Genomic DNA, 20,138 nt, shown 5'->3' with positions numbered 1-20,138 from the left:
TAAACAAACAGGCCCTTTCTCTGGAAATAACCCAACTGCAGAGAGAAGGTGAGTTGGAATGAACTCTCGAATGAAGCTCTGTGTGCCATGCATACTGAAGACGGTACTAACAGCCACATCTTATTGTGATCATAATGTTCGCTGCCAAGGTCTTTTATTATGCTGGGCTGGAAATTAATATGCAATTGTCTGCAATAAACTACATGCTGTACAAGTGGAAAGAACCATCTGTCTGGTGCATGTGGTGTATTTTTTCGAAGTGAACACGGCCCATGTGTTGTTAAAAGTGCATCTATTAAGCAAAAGGCGTTTCTTTGTGAAATATTAAGGCAGCTTTGATGAATGACCCTTCATGTGGCATTAACAAACAAAGCTGTCTTGTCCGTATAGTGGTGATAAGGGCAGACCAGACAGTAAATAGAGAGTGTACTGATTCAGTGACATCTGGACACTGCCACATGGAAATACAAGGGACAGGAGACTAACACCCCATCAAAGGGTGATCTACACACAGACACAGGACGATGCAGGGCAGTATCTTCACTGGAGCAAGATGACACGGGTACTCGCACATGGAGATGTAAACAATGGGGCAGGGAGACACAGATACCAGGTCAAAGAAAACCAAACACCAGGAATGACAGACATCGATGTAGGGACCGAGAAATATGGACACTGGGACAAGGAGACATGGACACCGGGACAAGGAGACGAGGACACAGACAAGGAGGCAACGGCACCGGGACAAGGAGGCAACGGCACCGGGACAAGGAGGCAACGCCACCCGGACAAGGAGGCAACGGCACCCGGACAAGGAGGCAACGGCACCCGGACAAGGAGGCAACGGCACCCGGACAAGGAGGCAACGGCACCCGGACAAGGAGGCAACGGCACCGGGACAAATAGGCAACGGCACCGGGACAAATAGGCAACGGCACCGGGACAAATAGGCAATGGCACCGGGAGAATGAGGCAACAACACCGGGAGAATGAGGCAAAAACACCTGGACAAGGAGGCAAATACACTAGGACAAGGAGGCAACAACACCGTGACCAGGACAAGAAGACATGGACACCAGGACAAGAGGACAAGGAGGCAACGGACACCAGGGCAAGGAGGCAACGGGCACCAGGACAAGGAGGCAACAGACACCAGGACAAGGAGGCAACAGACACCAGGATAAGAAGACATGGACACCAGGACAAGAAGACATGGACACCAGGACAGGGAGGCAACGACACCAGGTCAGGGAGGCAACAACACCGGAATAAGGAGGCAACAACACCGGAATAAGGAGGCAACAACACCAGAACAAAGAGGCAGCGACACCAGGACAAGGAGGCAACCACACCAGGACAAGGAGGCAACCACACCAGGACAAGGAGGCAACCACACCAGGACAAGGAGGCAACCACACCAGGACAAGGAGGCAACCACACCAGGACAAGGAGGCAACAACACTAGGACAAGGAGGCAACAACACTAGGACAAGGAGGCAACAACACCAGGACAAGGAGGCAACAACACCAGGACAAGGAGACATGGACACCAGGACAAGGAGACATGGACACCAGGACAGGGAGGCAACAACACCAGGACAGGGAGGCAACAACACCAGGACAGGGAGACAACGACACCGGGACAAGGGGGCAATGACACCAGGACAAGGAGGCAACGACACCAGGACAAGGAGGCAACGTACACCAGGACAAGGAGGCAACAACATCAGAACAAGGAGGCAACAACATCGGGACAAGGAGGCACCGGGACAAGGAGGCAACAACACCGGGACAAGGAGGCACCGGGACAAGGAGGCAACGGCATCGGGACAAGGAGGCAACGGCACCCGGACAAGGAGGCAACGGCACCCGGACAAGGAGGCAACGGCACCCGGACAAGGAGGCAACGGCACCCGGACAAGGAGGCAACGGCACCCGGACAAGGAGGCAATGGCACCCGGACAAGGAGGCAACGGCACCGGGACAAATAGGCAACGGCACCGGGACAAATAGGCAACGGCACCGGGACAAATAGGCAATGGCACCGGGAGAATGAGGCAACAACACCGGGAGAAGGAGGCAAAAACACCTGGACAAGGAGGCAAATACACTAGGACAAGGAGGCAACAACACCGTGACCAGGACAAGAAGACATGGACACCAGGACAAGAGGACAAGGAGGCAACGGACACCAGGGCAAGGAGGCAACGGGCACCAGGACAAGGAGGCAACAGACACCAGGACAAGGAGGCAACAGACACCAGGACAAGGAGGCAACAGACACCAGGATAAGAAGACATGGACACCAGGACAAGAAGACATGGACACCAGGACAGGGAGGCAACGACACCAGGTCAGGGAGGCAACAACACCGGAATAAGGAGGCAACAACACCGGAATAAGGAGGCAACAACACCGGAATAAGGAGGCAACAACACCAGAACAAAGAGGCAGCGACACCAGGACAAGGAGGCAACCACACCAGGACAAGGAGGCAACCACACCAGGACAAGGAGGCAACAACACTAGGACAAGGAGGCAACAACACTAGGACAAGGAGGCAACAACACCAGGACAAGGAGACATGGACACCAGGACAAGGAGACATGGACACCAGAACGAGGAGGCAACGACACCAGGACAGGGAGGCAACAACACCAGGACAGGGAGACAACGACACCGGGACAAAGGGGCAATGACACCAGGACAAGGAGGGAACGACACCAGGACAAGGAGGCAACGACACCAGGACAAGGAGGCAACGGACACCAGGACAAGGAGGCAACGGACACCAGGACAAGGAGGCAACAACATCAGAACAAGGAGGCAACAACATCGGGACAAGGAGGCAACGGCACCGGGACAAGGAGGCAACAACACCGGGACAAGGAGGCAACAACACCGGGACAAGGAGGCAACGGCACCGGGACAAGGAGGCAACGGCATCGGGACAAGGAGGCAACGGCACCCGGACAAGGAGGCAACGGCACCCGGACAAGGAGGCAACGGCACCCGGACAAGGAGGCAACGGCACCCGGACAAGGAGGCAACGGCACCCGGACAAGGAGGCAACGGCACCCGGACAAGGAGGCAACGGCACCGGGACAAGGAGGCAACGGCACCGGGACAAATAGGCAACGGCATCGGGACAAGGAGGCAACGGCACCCGGACAAGGAGGCAACGGCACCCGGACAAGGAGGCAACGGCACCCGGACAAGGAGGCAACGGCACCCGGACAAGGAGGCAACGGCACCCGGACAAGGAGGCAACGGCACCGGGACAAATAGGCAACGGCACCGGGACAAATAGGCAACGGCACCGGGACAAATAGGCAACGGCACCGGGACAAATAGGCAATGGCACCGGGAGAATGAGGCAACAACACCGGAATAAGGAGGCAACAACACCGGAATAAGGAGGCAACAACACCGGAATAAGGAGGCAACAACACCAGAACAAAGAGGCAGCGACACCAGGACAAGGAGGCAACCACACCAGGACAAGGAGGCAACCACACCAGGACAAGGAGGCAACAACACTAGGACAAGGAGGCAACAACACTAGGACAAGGAGGCAACAACACCAGGACAAGGAGACATGGACACCAGGACAAGGAGACATGGACACCAGAACGAGGAGGCAACGACACCAGGACAGGGAGGCAACAACACCAGGACAGGGAGACAACGACACCGGGACAAAGGGGCAATGACACCAGGACAAGGAGGGAACGACACCAGGACAAGGAGGCAACGACACCAGGACAAGGAGGCAACGGACACCAGGACAAGGAGGCAACGGACACCAGGACAAGGAGGCAACAACATCAGAACAAGGAGGCAACAACATCGGGACAAGGAGGCAACGGCACCGGGACAAGGAGGCAACAACACCGGGACAAGGAGGCAACAACACCGGGACAAGGAGGCAACGGCACCGGGACAAGGAGGCAACGGCATCGGGACAAGGAGGCAACGGCACCCGGACAAGGAGGCAACGGCACCCGGACAAGGAGGCAACGGCACCCGGACAAGGAGGCAACGGCACCCGGACAAGGAGGCAACGGCACCCGGACAAGGAGGCAACGGCACCGGGACAAGGAGGCAACGGCACCGGGACAAATAGGCAACGGCATCGGGACAAGGAGGCAACGGCACCCGGACAAGGAGGCAACGGCACCCGGACAAGGAGGCAACGGCACCCGGACAAGGAGGCAACGGCACCCGGACAAGGAGGCAACGGCACCGGGACAAATAGGCAACGGCACCGGGACAAATAGGCAACGGCACCGGGACAAATAGGCAACGGCACCGGGACAAATAGGCAATGGCACCGGGAGAATGAGGCAACAACACCGGGAGAAGGAGGCAACAACACCGGGACAAGGAGGCAACAACACCGGGACAAGGAGGCAACAACACCGGGACAAGGAGGCAACAACACCGGGACAAGGAGGCAACAACACCGGGACAAGGAGGCAACAACACCGGGACAAGTAGGCAACAACACCGGGACAAGGAGGCAACAACACCGGGACAAGGAGGCAACAACACCGGGACAAGGAGGCAACAACACCGTGACGAGGACAAGAAGACATGGACACCAGGACAAGGAGACATTGACACCAGGACAAGGAGACATGGAGATATGGACACTAGGACAAGGAGACAAAGGCACCAGGACAAGGAGACAAAGACACCAGGACAAGGAGCCAAAGACACCAGGACAAGGAGACAAAGACACCAGGACAAGGAGCCAAAGACACCAGGACAAGGAGCCAAAGACACCAGGACAAGGAGCCAAAGACACCAGGACAAGGAGCCAAAGAGACCAGGACAAGGAGCCAAAGACACCAGGAGAAGAGACACCAGGACAAAGAGCCAAAGACACCAGGTCAAAGACACCAGGACAAGGAGACATGGACACCAGGACAAGGAACCAAAGGCACCAGGAAAAGGAGACAAGGACACCAGGGCGAGGAGCCAAGGACACCAGGACAAGGAGACAAAGGCACCAGGACAAGGAGACAAAGGCACCAGGACAAGGAGCCAAAGACACCAGGACAAGGAGCCAAAGACACCAGGACAAGGAGCCAAGGACACCAGGACAAGGACACCAGTACAAGGAGGCAAAGATAGCGGGAAAGGAGACAGACATTGGAACAGGCAGATTACTAGGACAATGAGACATGGATATTGGGACAGACAGATTACCAAGACGCAGACACTTGGAAAGGGAGACATGGATGTACATGTAGAGAGAAGGGGACAGGGAGTCAAGGAGACATGAACACTACGATGTGGAAACTGGGACAAGGAGATGCCGACACCGGGACAAAGACACCCAGACAAGGAGACAGAGACACAGGGGCAGGGAGATAAAGTGAGGAACAAGGAAATGCAGACATTGGGATAAACAGACACAGACATCGGGAACGTGAGAAGCAGACACTGGGACAAGGAGATGCAAGTGCCTAGACACTTCAACAGGGAGACAAAGACACACACTCCGTGAATGTGAGTCATGGACACTGGGACAGAGAGGTATGAACCAGGTCAAGGAGTCGCAGACAAGGGGACATAGAGATGCATATTTCAGGACAGAGGGACACAGACACTTGCACAGGGAGAAAAGAGAAACATTTAGGCAAGGAAACAAACAGTGGCACAGATATCAGAGCAAAGAGAAATCAACACTGGGAAAGGGCTACATGGATATCCGGACAGAGATATGGACTTTGGGGCATGGAGACAAGAGATGCCGGGGCAAGGAGACATGGACACAAAACCAAAATGACAGGGAGAAACACTCTGCAAGGAGCGACAGACAAGGAGGCACAATCATGGACACTGGGACAGTATGACACTGGTGAGGGGAGAAACATACATCAAGATAGGGAGACACATGAATCAGGACAGAAACACACAGGCACTAGGCCAGGGGGAGAGAGCCATGGGGAGAGGGAGGCATGGACACTGGAACAAGGCAGCGTGGACACTGGGACAGAGACATACAGACAGCAGGAAAGGGAGAGACAGACAGCAGGAAAGGGAGACACAAACGCCGGAACAGGGAGAGACAGGTGCTGGGACAGGGATGACAGATGCCGGGACAGGGAGACACAGGTGATGGGACAGAGGAGACACAGACGCCGGGACAGGGAGACACAGACGCCAGGAAAGGAAGACACAGACGCCTGGACAGGGAGAGACAGATGCCGGGACAGGGAGAGACAGACGCCGGGACAGGGAGAGACAGATGCCGGGACAGGGAGAGACAGACGCCGGGGCAGGGAGAGACAGACGCCGGGGCAGGGAGAGACAGACCCCGGGACAGGGAGAGACAGACCCCGGGACAGGGAGACACAGATGCCGGGACAAGGAGACACAGATGCCGAGACAGGGAGACACAGACTCCGGGACAAGGAGATTTAGACAGTCAAACAATGAGGCACTGACACTTGGACAAGAAAACACGGCCACCAGGAACAATGAAAACAGTGAACAGGAAAACACAAACGCCCACATAGCGACATACCACTCAGCAAACTCGCAATGCAGACAAACCTAAGCGCCAAGCACCTACGCCATTGGGAATCCCTGCCCTTTTCAAACACCATATAACAAAAATTATATTAGATTCGGCAACAGCTAGTCATGAAAGGCAAAGTAAAAAATCCTGATGTAAAGAATGTGGCATGTATTTGACTTGAATCTTGATTTAAGCCAACAAAACTGGTGTGCTTTGTATACAGATCATGCAATTTTAAGCTCCATCTGACCTAGGGACAAAGTTTAAAGGTGACCTTTTTCTGACTCTAATCAAGTTAAATCCTCTCTATCTAATAGCTTTGTGATTTTCTTATTTCACAATATAATCTTGCTATAGCTAACTTTTCAAAGTTCGAAGTACGGCCCATCGAGCGATGTAAGGTAAAGGCCCCCTCCTGATTCAAAGATTACTCTGCCCTTGTGATGTATTCCTATAGGTACTGTATCGATTCCCCTATTCCTGACCCTGGTTTGGTTAATAATTAACTAGCAGCCATCCAACGGTGCAAAAAACGTTATCTGATTAAGCCACACCACGGCACAGAAGCGCGTTATCTGATTAGGTCATAACGCATGCCATCTAATTAGACAAGCGATATTCCTCCAGCCCCTGATAAGGCATACGGAGTTCTCAAAACAAATCAAACCTACAGCGACCTGGGAAATTCCCATAGCCATTGTTTTGATTTCGCCGAGAACTTCAGCAAAAGAATGTGCGAACGAGCCCGTTCATATGACATCCTTATTGACGTATATATGTCCATCCTTACGTCAATCTCGGCACCTTTCAGGTATAAATATTACCGACATTGCCTTAAGCAAACACATGCGGTGGTGACGAGATTGGAGCAGCAAGACGTGCCGAGGAGCCCAGCAGAGAGCGAAGCCCACAGGCGCTGCCCCGCCTTCCTGACGTGCTGAGAACGAGACGCTGCCTTTCTCCTGCTGAGAAATCCAGATCCGGCGCTTCCAAGCAGCCCTCGCAGGCAGCTGGAATATCAAGACCTGGGATAAGAGATACCAGCCCTCCACCATTCTAGATCTCAGGTACAGAACTGAATAACCCCTTGCAGAGAATTCTCGAGTCAGTCCCTTGGCAAAACAAACTTAACTTAAACTGCTACTTATCTACTCCCGCCCACGTATTAGGCTTAGGTCAGGTACACTGGGGTAGGCGTGGTTAGAAGCACCAGTTGAGTATGATTAGTCGAATGTATATATGTATGTATCTATTTTATCCATTTTAAAGTATCATATGGCTCAGAAACCATATCAATGCTTTTACAGTATTATTTTATAATTCTGTCTTTACTGTATGCACTTTACTTAACTATAAGTATTACAATAATAGCGATTCATTTCTCTTGTATGAGAAAGGAGACTGATCAATAAATAACATCTTTTATTGAACATGCCCGTCTCTTCCTTTTCTCTACAATCTGGTGAAACTAAGAATGCACTGAACTGACTGAGTAAAATAAGTTGTCTTTTGTTTTCACACGACTCTAGAGATACACTCTTGATTAGGGGAGAGCAAAGTTGTCATGTTCTATGGTTGTCAGAAACTAAATCCCTTCTTGTCTATCCAGGGAGGTTAAAATCCTCCTTGCCTATTCGAGAAAGTTTCTAGTGAACTCTGAGCTAGCTGGCAAACACAAAACTTTAAGTCTAATATCGTCGGTAGAAGACCTAGTTAACCTCTGCCCTAGGTCTATACTATTGAAGATATTATTCCAATGCGCAGAGCCTATTGGGATAATAGGAACTACACTACATGGCGCCCAACGTTTGGATAGGCGATAAAACTAACGCAAGACATTAGAGTAACTCAGTCGTGCTTTTTCACACAGACCCCTTTTTTCCCATAATACTCCAAAGACGTCTGGAGTGGGTGAAAGGTCATATCCGCCAAACCTCGCAGGAGGAGACTCCTATGTATGGTTCTTGGTTTATTCAACGTTGAAGGATACACTGTTCCAAAATATTGTGCATCTAATCTTTGTTTCCATAGAAACCTGATCTGCAAACAAACAGAATAACCTTCCTGTCGGTAAAATGACAGAAAGTGAAGAAGAAAGGGAGACAGTTAGAATAGCAGCTGAACTCCTAGTAGCAGACAATACTCTGCTGCAAAATGACCCGGATATAATACTCATCCCGGTCAACATAAGAAAATCTATAACCCTAAAACTTATAGAAAATGGACTGACACCAAGAGGTGGTACAGTCATATTCGTAATTGAGGCACACGAATATCGGCAGACAGAGGTATTCTATTCATGGATAAACTTTCCAGCAGCAAACGCTGTAACAAAGGACTTCCACTATTACAAAATAGAGGAACCTCCTAATGAGTACATTCCTTTCGAGGAGGTGGAAATACCACTCAAATTCCAAGAGCACCTGCTCTTGTTTCATGGCGCCCTAAACATAATAATCACATCACCAGGCTCGGTCCACTAGGTAGACCAGGAGCAACGTGGCCGGTCCTAGCCGGATACACACCACATCCAGACATTGAAGAAATGCCTGCACCAGAGCTTTTAGCACAGCTAAAACAATTAATAAAAATACATAGACAATTAGTCCAATATGTAATGCGGACTTCAACAATCCAACCAGCAATTAAAATTCCACAGCTGATCACTCATCAGGGGAACACAAATAAAATTACACCACAGAACATACAGTCCTGTCTAGGTAAAGTACCCACAAAACGGGAACAAATTATTTTCTGGCTAGCACAAAAAATCACTCAAATAGAGGCGGTGTTTCCAGATACCACCCCTGTTGAGAAACATAGGATTCTGACTATCTGTCTTCCAATGGGAATCGCACCACATGTGGAGGACTGTGACACTTGGGGAACAGTCTTTGCTTCCATTTACACAAAAACACATGGTGTACCATCCATGTCAGTAATGCCAGATGTGCTAAAAACAGATTCAAGATGAATACGGTCCAGAACCCGCTTTAACTCTCGGTATGAAATTACTGAAAGACTTCAAGCAGGTCTCTGCAATATTATTAGCCAACATAAAGGGAAAAGCAGCAAATGTGGCGATTCGCCACAGGTTAAAAGAGACAAATATAGCAGACCAACCATCTGAAATTGCCAGAATCATAGAAAAATCCTATGAAGAACTAGGAAGAGATAGTTTGGGTGGAATACCAGTGAAACCCCAACTAGTTGAAAGTCCTGAAAAGGTATTTATTAAAAATAATTTAAACACTCAAAAAAAGAGCTGGGATGGAAATAAACAATCCAATCCTAAAGAAAAAAGATTTCAGTCCAGAGGAAGGTCCCCTCGGCGGAGAGAAAGATCTCCTGACCAAGGACACAAGTCTCCCCAAAGGGAGCCCTCTGTGAAAAAATACAACCTTAGAAATAGGGATAGTATAAAAAAACCTGATAGATATCAAGATATTGATACATGTCCCTCTCAATCTTTTCAGACTTCCTCGCAGAAATCGGAAAGAAGAGGACGATCAGAACACAGGGAAGAGCACGTCAAGTCCAAAGACAAAGAACCTGCTCATCTGAATAAAAAATTACAATTTCCAAAAAAGAAGGTAGCCAGTATTAAAGTAATTAACAATGCCGAGAATACTGAGGACACAGCTGAAAAACGGAGAATGGGCTCAGACAATGCTAGACAGCGCAGCAGAAGTGAGCATAGCTCGCAAAGTCCTTATGAATCATCTGGAGACAGTGGACACGAATGAATACATTCAGGTGGAAACTGCAGATACCAGAGTTAGCAAACCTCATAAAATATATGAAATAACATTGCGTATAGAGGGGGATAAGACTAGAAAAATAAGGGGTCTATTTTGGGATAATCTCTCCAAGGGCTATGACATCCTTCTAGCTGAACAAGACTGGCCTCCAGAGTTTGTCAGGGAGTGCCCACATGGCGAAGAAATAATTATGCCTGCCTTCTCAAACCATATTCCAATTCATAAAAAATATACACTTGCAAGAAAGTGGGCAGTAGCTCAAGCCCCTGCCTTATATAAAAATCATGTGGGATGGGATGAGGACTCTACTCCTCACAAAATCCAGCTAAAATCACAACCTACTGCACAGAGGCAGTACCCGATTAAGCAAGAAGCTAAAAAACAGGTAAAAGAGATCCTAGATCAACTTGAATACCAGGGGGTGATTGAAACTTGCACCTCACAAATGAACACCCCTTTGTTTCCTGTCTCCAAGCCAGACAATTCATATCGTCTTGTTTTGGACTACAGACACCTTAACTCATGTTGCAAAACATTTGCAGTACAAAACTCGCATAGTGCTGCACTAATGAATAACATAGTGCGCAAAAAATTACAAAACCACATTAGACATTTCTAATGGATTCTTTTGTCAAAATATAGCACAAGAGAGCAGATATTTGATGGCGTTCTCAATAAATGGCACGCAAAAAAATTTCTGTCGTTTGCCCCAGGGGTTCAAGAACAGCCCAGGATTATTCTCAGCGAGAGTAACAGAATTACTTCAAACATATGATGACGAGGCATTATCTTATGTCGACGACATCTATCTAACAGATGATGACTTGGATACTCACTTGAATAGAGTGAACACCATAATACTTGGGTTCGCAGCAGAGGGTTACAAATTCAACTTTAAAAAGTCAAGAATTGCCCATCTAACAGTCCTGTTTTTAGGATATGAACTATCAAGTGAAGGCAAAAGCCTGGCTGACAATTTCCTAGAGAAATGTGCTGTAATCCAAGCACCTAGAACACTGAAAAACTTACAATCAATTCTAGGCTTCCTAAATTTCTGAAGAACTTACATTATAAATTATGCAGAGAGAATTAAACCTCTCTATGATCTTATAAAACCAGATTTTAAAAGAATCAACTGGACTCAAAAACACACAGACATTTTGAGATCTTTACAAACAGATATGTTAATTAAAACAAAATTACAAACACGTGACAACACACGCAACCTTGTGATTCGAGTCATCCCAGGAAGATGCGGATTCACGTACCTGACCTCTAATGAGGGAGAGAAGGTACCAATAGCATACAAATCACATTTGTACACAGAAGCTGAAAAAAGGTTCAGCATTAAGGAAAGCATTGTTCATGCGGTTCAAACAGCTGTAGCAAAGGAAAAATGCCAAGCAGACGGTAGACAGGTTACAGTCAGAACAGCAGAATCAGCTTTTGAGGCATTAACAACACCATGTAATTTACCGACAACTGCACTAAATCCGGAATGGGTACAATGGGTAAATTCTGTTGCTACAGACAAAGTAAAATACTATTTTGACCCGGAAATGAAAGAATTAAAATATCTAGAATATGAGAGAGAATACCCTCTGCCAATCGACATTCTGCCTTTACGACAATACGCCTGTGTAATATATACAGACGGACATGCTCAACCCTCAGTTTGGGGAGAGCTGGCTTACAACGCCACGTGCGAAATTGTAAAAGAAGTGTGGCGCGGAGGTAAATTAAGACCTCTACTTACAAAAACACACTCAGTGGAAAATAATTCAGAACAACAAACGGAATAATAGCATTGAAAATGGCGCTAGATAATGCCGATCGCGAATTCCCGACACTTATAGTGTGCGATTCGTATTACTGCGTCAAATCATACAATAACGGCTTACAGAAATGGATTAAAAACGGTTACAAAGATGACACAGGTGCAACAATAAAGCAAAAAGTACTCTGGGAACAAGTAGTTCTTTTACAGAAAAAACTACCAAAAACTCACGTGATACATTCACTGAGTCATCAGCGTGATGGCGTTCACGTTGCAGGGAATTCATTGGCTGAGACAGCCACAGCGGTAGCAAGTAAATCGGCTTCCGTAGCTACAAAAAAGCGTGCAGTAAAACACATTGACGGTGAAACTGTGCTGGCGGTGAAAACGTCATCAAAAGGCGACTGCTCAGCGCTACCGATCAATTATCCACTCAATTATACATACATAATCGATGCAAACTCAGTCCCTTTTGCTCGAATCCCTGGAGTGGGGGATAGAGTAATTCCAAACACGGACAGGAGAGGCTTGTTAATAGCAGACGCACATATGGGTGAGGGTCTCAGACACCTTAAGCAAAAAGATTCTCTGGAAGAATTACAATCAGTGTACTGGTGGCCAGGCATGAGCCTGCATCATCACATTTTTGTAAAAAACTGCCCAGACTGCAATAGAGATCGCAGTGGCGAGCGAGGAGGACTATTGCCATGGCACTTCGCTCCAGAAAAACAACAATAAGAAAGTACCCATCATAAAAAAGCGTCATATTAACATAAAAAGACTAATTTTCACTTATAATGTAGACCCCAGCGCTCGGCTGACGTCTGGACTGTTATAAAAAGATTTGCAAGTCTATAATGGCATATACGCTAGGAGCATGCTACGTTTTGAATAATGTATTCCCTTTAGCCCTCAAGCTTATAGGGAAGCATGGCCAAATGAGCATTGCATAGCGGGACTCTTCTCACTTCCTTCCTGAGGGATACGGGATGGGTTAAAGAAAAAACCAAGACATAAAGCAATCTATAACGGAAAAGGTATTAGGTTCGGGAGCTGGGTGGGTCAAACATTTAATAAGTGTCCAACGTAGTCTAAATAACCTGCCAAGGAATTCTCTGAAAGGGTTCAGTCCGTACGAACTATTGTTCGGGACTAGAATGATGATCCAAGATCTTGATAGTCAGACTTCAGTGGTTAAAGACAAAAGCTTTGATATCAAAGATCGTTTGGCTATTTTGCAGGACTTAAATGAAACAAGAAAAGACCTGAGCAACATAAAGTTGAAACAACAGCCAACAACCACTGAAGAGAAACCATTTGTCCCAGCAAGGCCTGTCTGGATTCCAAAAGTCGGGGATCTAGTCAGAGAAAAGATCGCGGTAAAGAAGGAATTTGGGCCTTCTTACAGAAAAGCAGTTCCTGTCTTGTCTATCAACGGGACAAGATCAGTAGTACTACCGCCCCTTGCTGGTAAAAAGGAGAACCGAGTCATATCCATCGACCTGGTTAAACCACAATCATGTGGCCGATAACAAATAGTAGGCCAAGTGGACTCCCAAGAAGTAGCAGAACACCAATGTTTACTATGAATACAGAGGCTCAAACTGGAAGACTGATCACATTTGGAAAATCTACAGTGAATCAACAAGGACTATGCAACAAAGCAATGGAACTTGAACCTCTTAAAACCCAAATCAAAGCTTTTCATCAAGAAACAACAACCTATGATGATGTAACTGCAGACTTTGCTAATGAAACAAAGCAAAATCCAAAAGCAATTGGAACAATTGACAGAACAGCATCCGGCTACTTCATCAACTTCGATGATTCATCTGAAGACCTGAGTGAAGCAAAGAAACAGCCATCAACAAAAACTTTTAAAGATAAAGCTAAGGAACTTCTTCAACAGCTGAAAGAAACCTATCTGATTTCTCCATGGATTGAATTTTGGGTGGCCTTAGGTGCATTTATCCTCATTCTTTGGCTCATCATGGTACTATGCTTGGGACATTTCATTGAAGGAAAATATGCTAAAATGGACACAGCAAGCCAGAAAATCAACTTGGTCCTTAAACCACACACATCTTCACACATCGAGAAAAGAGAACTTTCTTCAGTGAACTTCACAGCCAATCCTATACCAGGCGGTGTAGCATGGGACAAAACTGATTATGAAATCTATGGTCCAGTTGAAATCCTGAAGTATCCACACCAATTCAAGATCTCATTGAGTGACTTTGTAAAACCAAGCACATTTGCTGATGATTGGGACTTTGAAAGTATTAATGATATGATGTCTGATCTTGTGATGTCTGCTAAATTTACAGAACATGATTATTTGCAGGGTTCGTCTAATTATGATCAAATGTTCTGCTATAACCACTATGTTAACCATTATCTCCATAAATCTGCACAACCTAGAAATGTTTTAAATTATAACCAATGGGAACATTGTGCTACTCCTCCAAAAGATAGCTCGAACACATTTTATGATAAATATTCATACTTTTCAGGGTTTAACACAAGTAATGCAGAAACATTTTATTTCAAATTGTCAAATAAGACAGGTATGAAGACCATGCTTACCAACACAAAATTGATATATTCAGATTACTTTTTTGAGCAAATGAATACATTTGGTTTTGATTTCTGGAACAGTAACATTGAAACAAAAACTGTTTGGGGTACAAAAGATTGGCAAGTACAAGGTATAGAATCATTGTTTAGAGCCTGCATGATCCCAGAACAAATTATATTCTTGAATGACACTATTCGACAAACTACCTGTCTTGGCTTAGCCAAAATCAAAGATTTGAACAAACCGTCTATTCCAAAACCAACAGTCAGCAGTAATAGCTCTATAGATGATGAGATAGACGTAAACCATATATTAAACCAAAACAGAACACATCCTGAATGGAAACAATGGTTGATCTGGCCCACAGACACAAATAACTGTCAAGACAGATTCCTGAACAAAATACAGGGGTTCAAATTGACCAGGCCAGACCCTAGATATTCCCAAAGACAACATCCAGGGATAGTAACCACCTACAGCGTGGGCAAGCTCTGCCTTCAATGGCTACAAACGTCCACACTGGCTGAAATTAAGCAACACCTAACTTTACTTACAGAAGGTGCTGACTTGCGTGATTTCATATTGGGACCACGCAAACAGCGTCAAAAACGTTTCATAGCGGCCTCTATATATGCAGCTTATAACGAAGTTTGGAAAGTAACTCAAATTGAGACAGCAGAAAAAATACGGGAAATTGACCGTATTAATTTGGAAAAATCACTTTCTGTGGTGGACAATGGGTTAATGACTCTGTCCTCCAGAATATATTCTCTGGACAGCATTGTGTCTTCAGCAATCGATATAATATCGCAAGACTTACTGATGTTACAACACGGTCAGTCCCAATTGCGTTCTATTGTACAGCTTGGCTGGATGTTACAAAATCTGCGTTCTGGCTATGTGCCTTGGCGTTTAATCAACACAACGTCATTATTTAATATCTTTAACCTTACTGATAAACAAATCAGTTTGGCGCAGAAGGGTGCTGACTATACAATTCTGAGCATTGAAAGACTTGAGAGATTACCATTGACAATGTCAGAACGACCTGTCATTGAATGGATAATACATGGAATAATAAATATTCCGATAACTACTTTCCAGTTTCAATTCTGCCAAAAATGTATACAGGCAGGCCAGTATGAAAGGTTGGGTAAAGGATACATTAAGTCAATATGGAACTTGCCCTATACACACGAATGTGTCAGTAATAAAGGCCAGAAAGTGTTTCTCAGTGGCAATAATTGTGCAAAATCACTAAGCGGTACACTTCTGTATCAGGGTATTAGCTTGCATGGAGCCTGTGAAGGGACTTCAAATAACCTTTCATGTTACCAGCTAGGCACACCTGCAACACAAATAGAACCATTCTTTAGGAGACTCTCGAACGGGAGTTACATTCTAATAGTAGATCGCAGATGTTGTAGTTTGCTGCCCGGAAAACCTTATCTCATAACCGTGACTAGGAAGGTCATGTGCTGTGAACGAGTATTGTTCCCGAACGATTCTCCAGACAGGGAGGCAAGGTTATGGCCCGATTTGAAAATTGCTTCTATTCGAATAGATACTTTAAGCAGAATGAAGACTGTGCTCCTACAGACGCCGACTAGGCTCACGTCATCAAAAGAAATATATGATCTCCAAGTTGCAAGGACAACAGAAGAGATTCATTCATTATTATCAACTAATTCCCCCATACATTTCGCAGAAATACTGAACGAAATCTTAAATATTTCTGATACCACTGGTGTCTCCAGTGTATTTAAAGCAGTGTTTTCGGGTGCTTTAACTCCATTCAAAGCCATCCTGGGTATTTTTCCGGACTTTGTCCATTCAATTTTTGGCGGACTTCCTCTCCTTTTGGGACTAGTGGCAGGCTTCCTATTTTTGATCCTGTTATTTCGCTATGGCAAACCATGTCACAGACAAAACACCTGCGACAAGGGAAGAAATGATCCTAGCCATTGGCTACCGGGACCGCATAACTAAAGTCCTTGGACTAGCACGGCTTCGGGACCTGAACATGACTTGGTCTCTTTCATTTAGACCAATGTGGCAAAGTTGTGTTATGCCTGTATTAAGGTGCTTGCTATGCGGCGAAGAATGCGTGTTGGACACCTGTCTGGCACTACAATCGGATGTGCCAATGGACGCAGATACCTTGTTGGGTCCGGTAACTGCTCATGCATTGTGCTGTCCCCAGCGGGTACCAATCCTGATGACGGCATTCGTGGAGACTTCACCACTACGATTGAGGGGTAGTGAAGTACAAGATGAAAGCAGCATCGATCAGGTACGACCTTCAGTCAGCTATGCTGATCAAAACATCAATGGAGGCAATCATGCTCAGGCTCATGAATGCATGGTAACAACTTTTTCCGAGTTAGTGGAACTTACGCAAGAAGCTGTTGACAGTTTTTTCAACAGTCTAAATGATATGATGTTTTCACCAGAGCAGCAGGAATAACTTTGAGCAAACTAGCACTCGGAGTTCCCCACATGCTGAATTTGGCCTTCAACTTTTAAAAAGCGATATGAAAAAAAAAAAAAATTCTCTCATCATTTTTTTCAGACTGCAAGAGCTTTTTCCCCAATTCAAAAATATTTACGATTTTTTGGGACACTTATCTTATGCTTAAAGTAGACATTATTCTTAGAGAACTAAATTTCTATTTTAGGTAGTCACGAGACATTCGCTGTCCTCTAGCACTCTCATACAGACCTTTATGATTGTGATGAAATGGTCTCGCACTTTTTTTTCTGTATTAAGAGCCATTTCATGTGTATTTTTCGCATTTTTTTTATGATGAATTTAAAATATGTGTAATATGTGTAGCATTATTAGACTGCTTGTACATATAGTACATGTGATTGTGTTTCGTATATTTCGTAGTTTCAATTTTTCAGGATACATATGAATGTATTTTGGGGTGGTACGGTATACACAAGCGCTACTGGTTTCACTATGCCTAGATTTGTAAATATGGACATAGTCTACGTGGAGTGGGTGTGATGTATTCCTATAGGTACTGTATCGATTCCCCTATTCCTGACCCTGGTTTGGTTAATAATTAACTAGCAGCCATCCAACGGTGCAAAAACCGTTATCTGATTAAGCCACACCAAGACACAGAAGCGCGTTATCTGATTAGGTCATAACGCATGCCATCTAATTAGACAAGCGATATTCCTCCAGCCCCTGATAAGGCATACGGAGTTCTCAAAACAAATCAAACCTACAGCGACCTGGGAAATTCCCATAGCCATTGTTTTGATTTCACCGAGAACTTCAGCAAAAGAATGTGCGAACGAGCCCGTTCATATGACATCCTTATTGACGTATATATGTCCATCCTTACGTCAATCTCGGCAACCATCAGGTATAAATATTACCGACATTGCCTTAAGCAAACACATGCGGTGGGGACGAGATTGGAGCAGCGAGACGTGCCGAGGAGCCCAGCAGAGAGCGAAGCCCACAGGCGCTGTCCCGCCTTCCTGACGCGCTGAGAACGAGACGCTGCCTTTCTCCTGCTGAGAAATCCAGCTCCGGCGCTACCAAGCAGCCCTCGCAGGCAGCTGGAATATCAAGACCTGGGATAAGAGATACCAGCCCTCCATCATTCTAGATCTCAGGTACAGAACTGAATAACCCCTTGCAGAGAATTCTCGAGTCAGTCCCTTGGCAAAACAAACTTAACTTAAACTGCTACTTATCTACTCCCGTCCACGTATTAGGCCAGGTACACTGGGGTAGGCGGGGTTAGAAGCACCAGTTGAGTATGATTAGTCGAATGTATATATGTATGTATCTATTTTATCCATTTTAAAGTATCATATGGCTCAGAAACCATATCAATGCTTTTACAGTATTATTTTATAATTCTGTCTTTACTGTATGCACTTTACTTAACTATAAGTATTACAATAATAGCGATTCATTTCTCTTGTATGAGAAAGGAGACTGATCAATAAATAACATCTTTTATTGAACACGCCCGTCTCTTCCTTTTCTCTACAATCTGGTGAAACTAAGAATGCACTGAACTGACTGAGTAAAATAAGTTGTCTTTTGTTTTCACACGACTCTAGAGATACACTCTTGATTAGGGGAGAGCAAAGTTGTCATGTTCTATGGTTGTCAGAAACTAAATCCCTTCTTGTCTATCCAGGGAGGTTAAAATCCTCCTTGCCTATTCGAGAAAGTTTCTAGTGAACTCTGAGCTAGCTGGCAAACACAAAACTTTAAGTCTAATATCGTCGGTAGAAGACCTAGTTAACCTCTGCCCTAGGTCTATACTATTGAAGATATTATTCCAATGCGCAGAGCCTATTGGGATAATAGGAACTACACTACACCCTTACACACCCAAGCAATCACTACGTTCTGGGAACTACTTCCGGCTGACCATTCCTAAGGTCAAAAAGCTAGATGTGGTGGCCATTCCTTTGCCTTTCTGACCGCTAAGTTGTGGAATGCCCTCCCGCCAATCTTAGATTGGCCCAGTCAGAGATTTCTTTTAGGAAACTTCTAAAAAATCATCAATTCTAATTTTGGCAGCACTGGTCCAGGCATGCAGGTGCAGCTGTCTCAGTACTGGGAGGCCCTTCGGGTAGCTGTGCGCTATACAAAAAATGTTGAATAGAATAACTTACCTACACACAAGCATTAGCAATTAGGTTAAAAAAATTAAAAAACGGTATAAAAAGAATTAGACTAACTGATCTAACAGCTCACACTCATTCCTTACCAGTGGATTGCTTTATTGTTTGCTTTCTATTCAATGGCATCCCGTGTTTCAGACTGTCCATTCTGTGTTTGTCCCACCTATTGAGACTAGCCTCTTTACCATATTTTTGATTGGCTGGCTTCTATGCTTTCCGTGCTCACTTTTAAGGAACTATTTTTTAAGTTTTGTGTTAGCCCAGACCGTTTGATTTTACTAATATTATATATATAATATGCTTACTTATTGGGGCTTTCTGCCTGCCCTCTTCATCTAATAGTCGGTCTCTTGAGCCAGTCACAGTTTTCTTCTGCCTACTACAGCATACAGCAATGTGTCAGCACACATCAGCCATTGGCTAAGTTCACTGCATGACAGTATTCTGCACTTTGACAAAGAGCACATACATAAAGTAGTTACCTTCAAAACCAGGGGCTGATATTGTAAAGTATGCTTTGTGAGACCAATAAAATGTTTTTGCATTTAGTCAATGCTTACATTTTACATTGGTGTGAGCCTGGTAGCGCCTCAAAAATGAAGTTTTACAAAAACTATGACAAAACAAAGTTACCATGAACAAAGTCAAAAGACTAACAGCTAAATGCAGGCCTATTGGTTTTGCCTAGCTGCCTCCATCGTGTGCCCCTCCAATTCAGTCTCTGTCACCCATATGATTCTCAAACAGCCACTTGCAATCGTGTAGCTCTCTCTTCTCCATGTACATTTCTCTCCGCTTTCCAAATTGCTCTCTTTTGCCCAGGTT

The 20,138-nt window shown here is 45.6% G+C and overlaps 1 protein-coding gene across 7 annotated transcripts in view; it reads right to left on the bottom strand.

Annotated features, from left to right (window-relative positions):
* PARD3 (par-3 family cell polarity regulator) overlaps positions 1-20,138 on the bottom strand; it is a 1,362,300-nt gene that overhangs the window by 27,322 nt on the left and 1,314,840 nt on the right. The gene's annotated exons all lie outside the window — the stretch shown is intronic.

Source organism: Lissotriton helveticus, chromosome 10 (assembly GCF_964261635.1).
Source record: "Lissotriton helveticus chromosome 10, aLisHel1.1, whole genome shotgun sequence".
Lineage (NCBI taxonomy): Eukaryota > Metazoa > Chordata > Amphibia > Caudata > Salamandridae > Lissotriton > Lissotriton helveticus.
The sequence above is the reverse complement of the archived record's forward strand: the minus strand, read 5'-3'. Positions and strand labels throughout refer to the sequence as shown.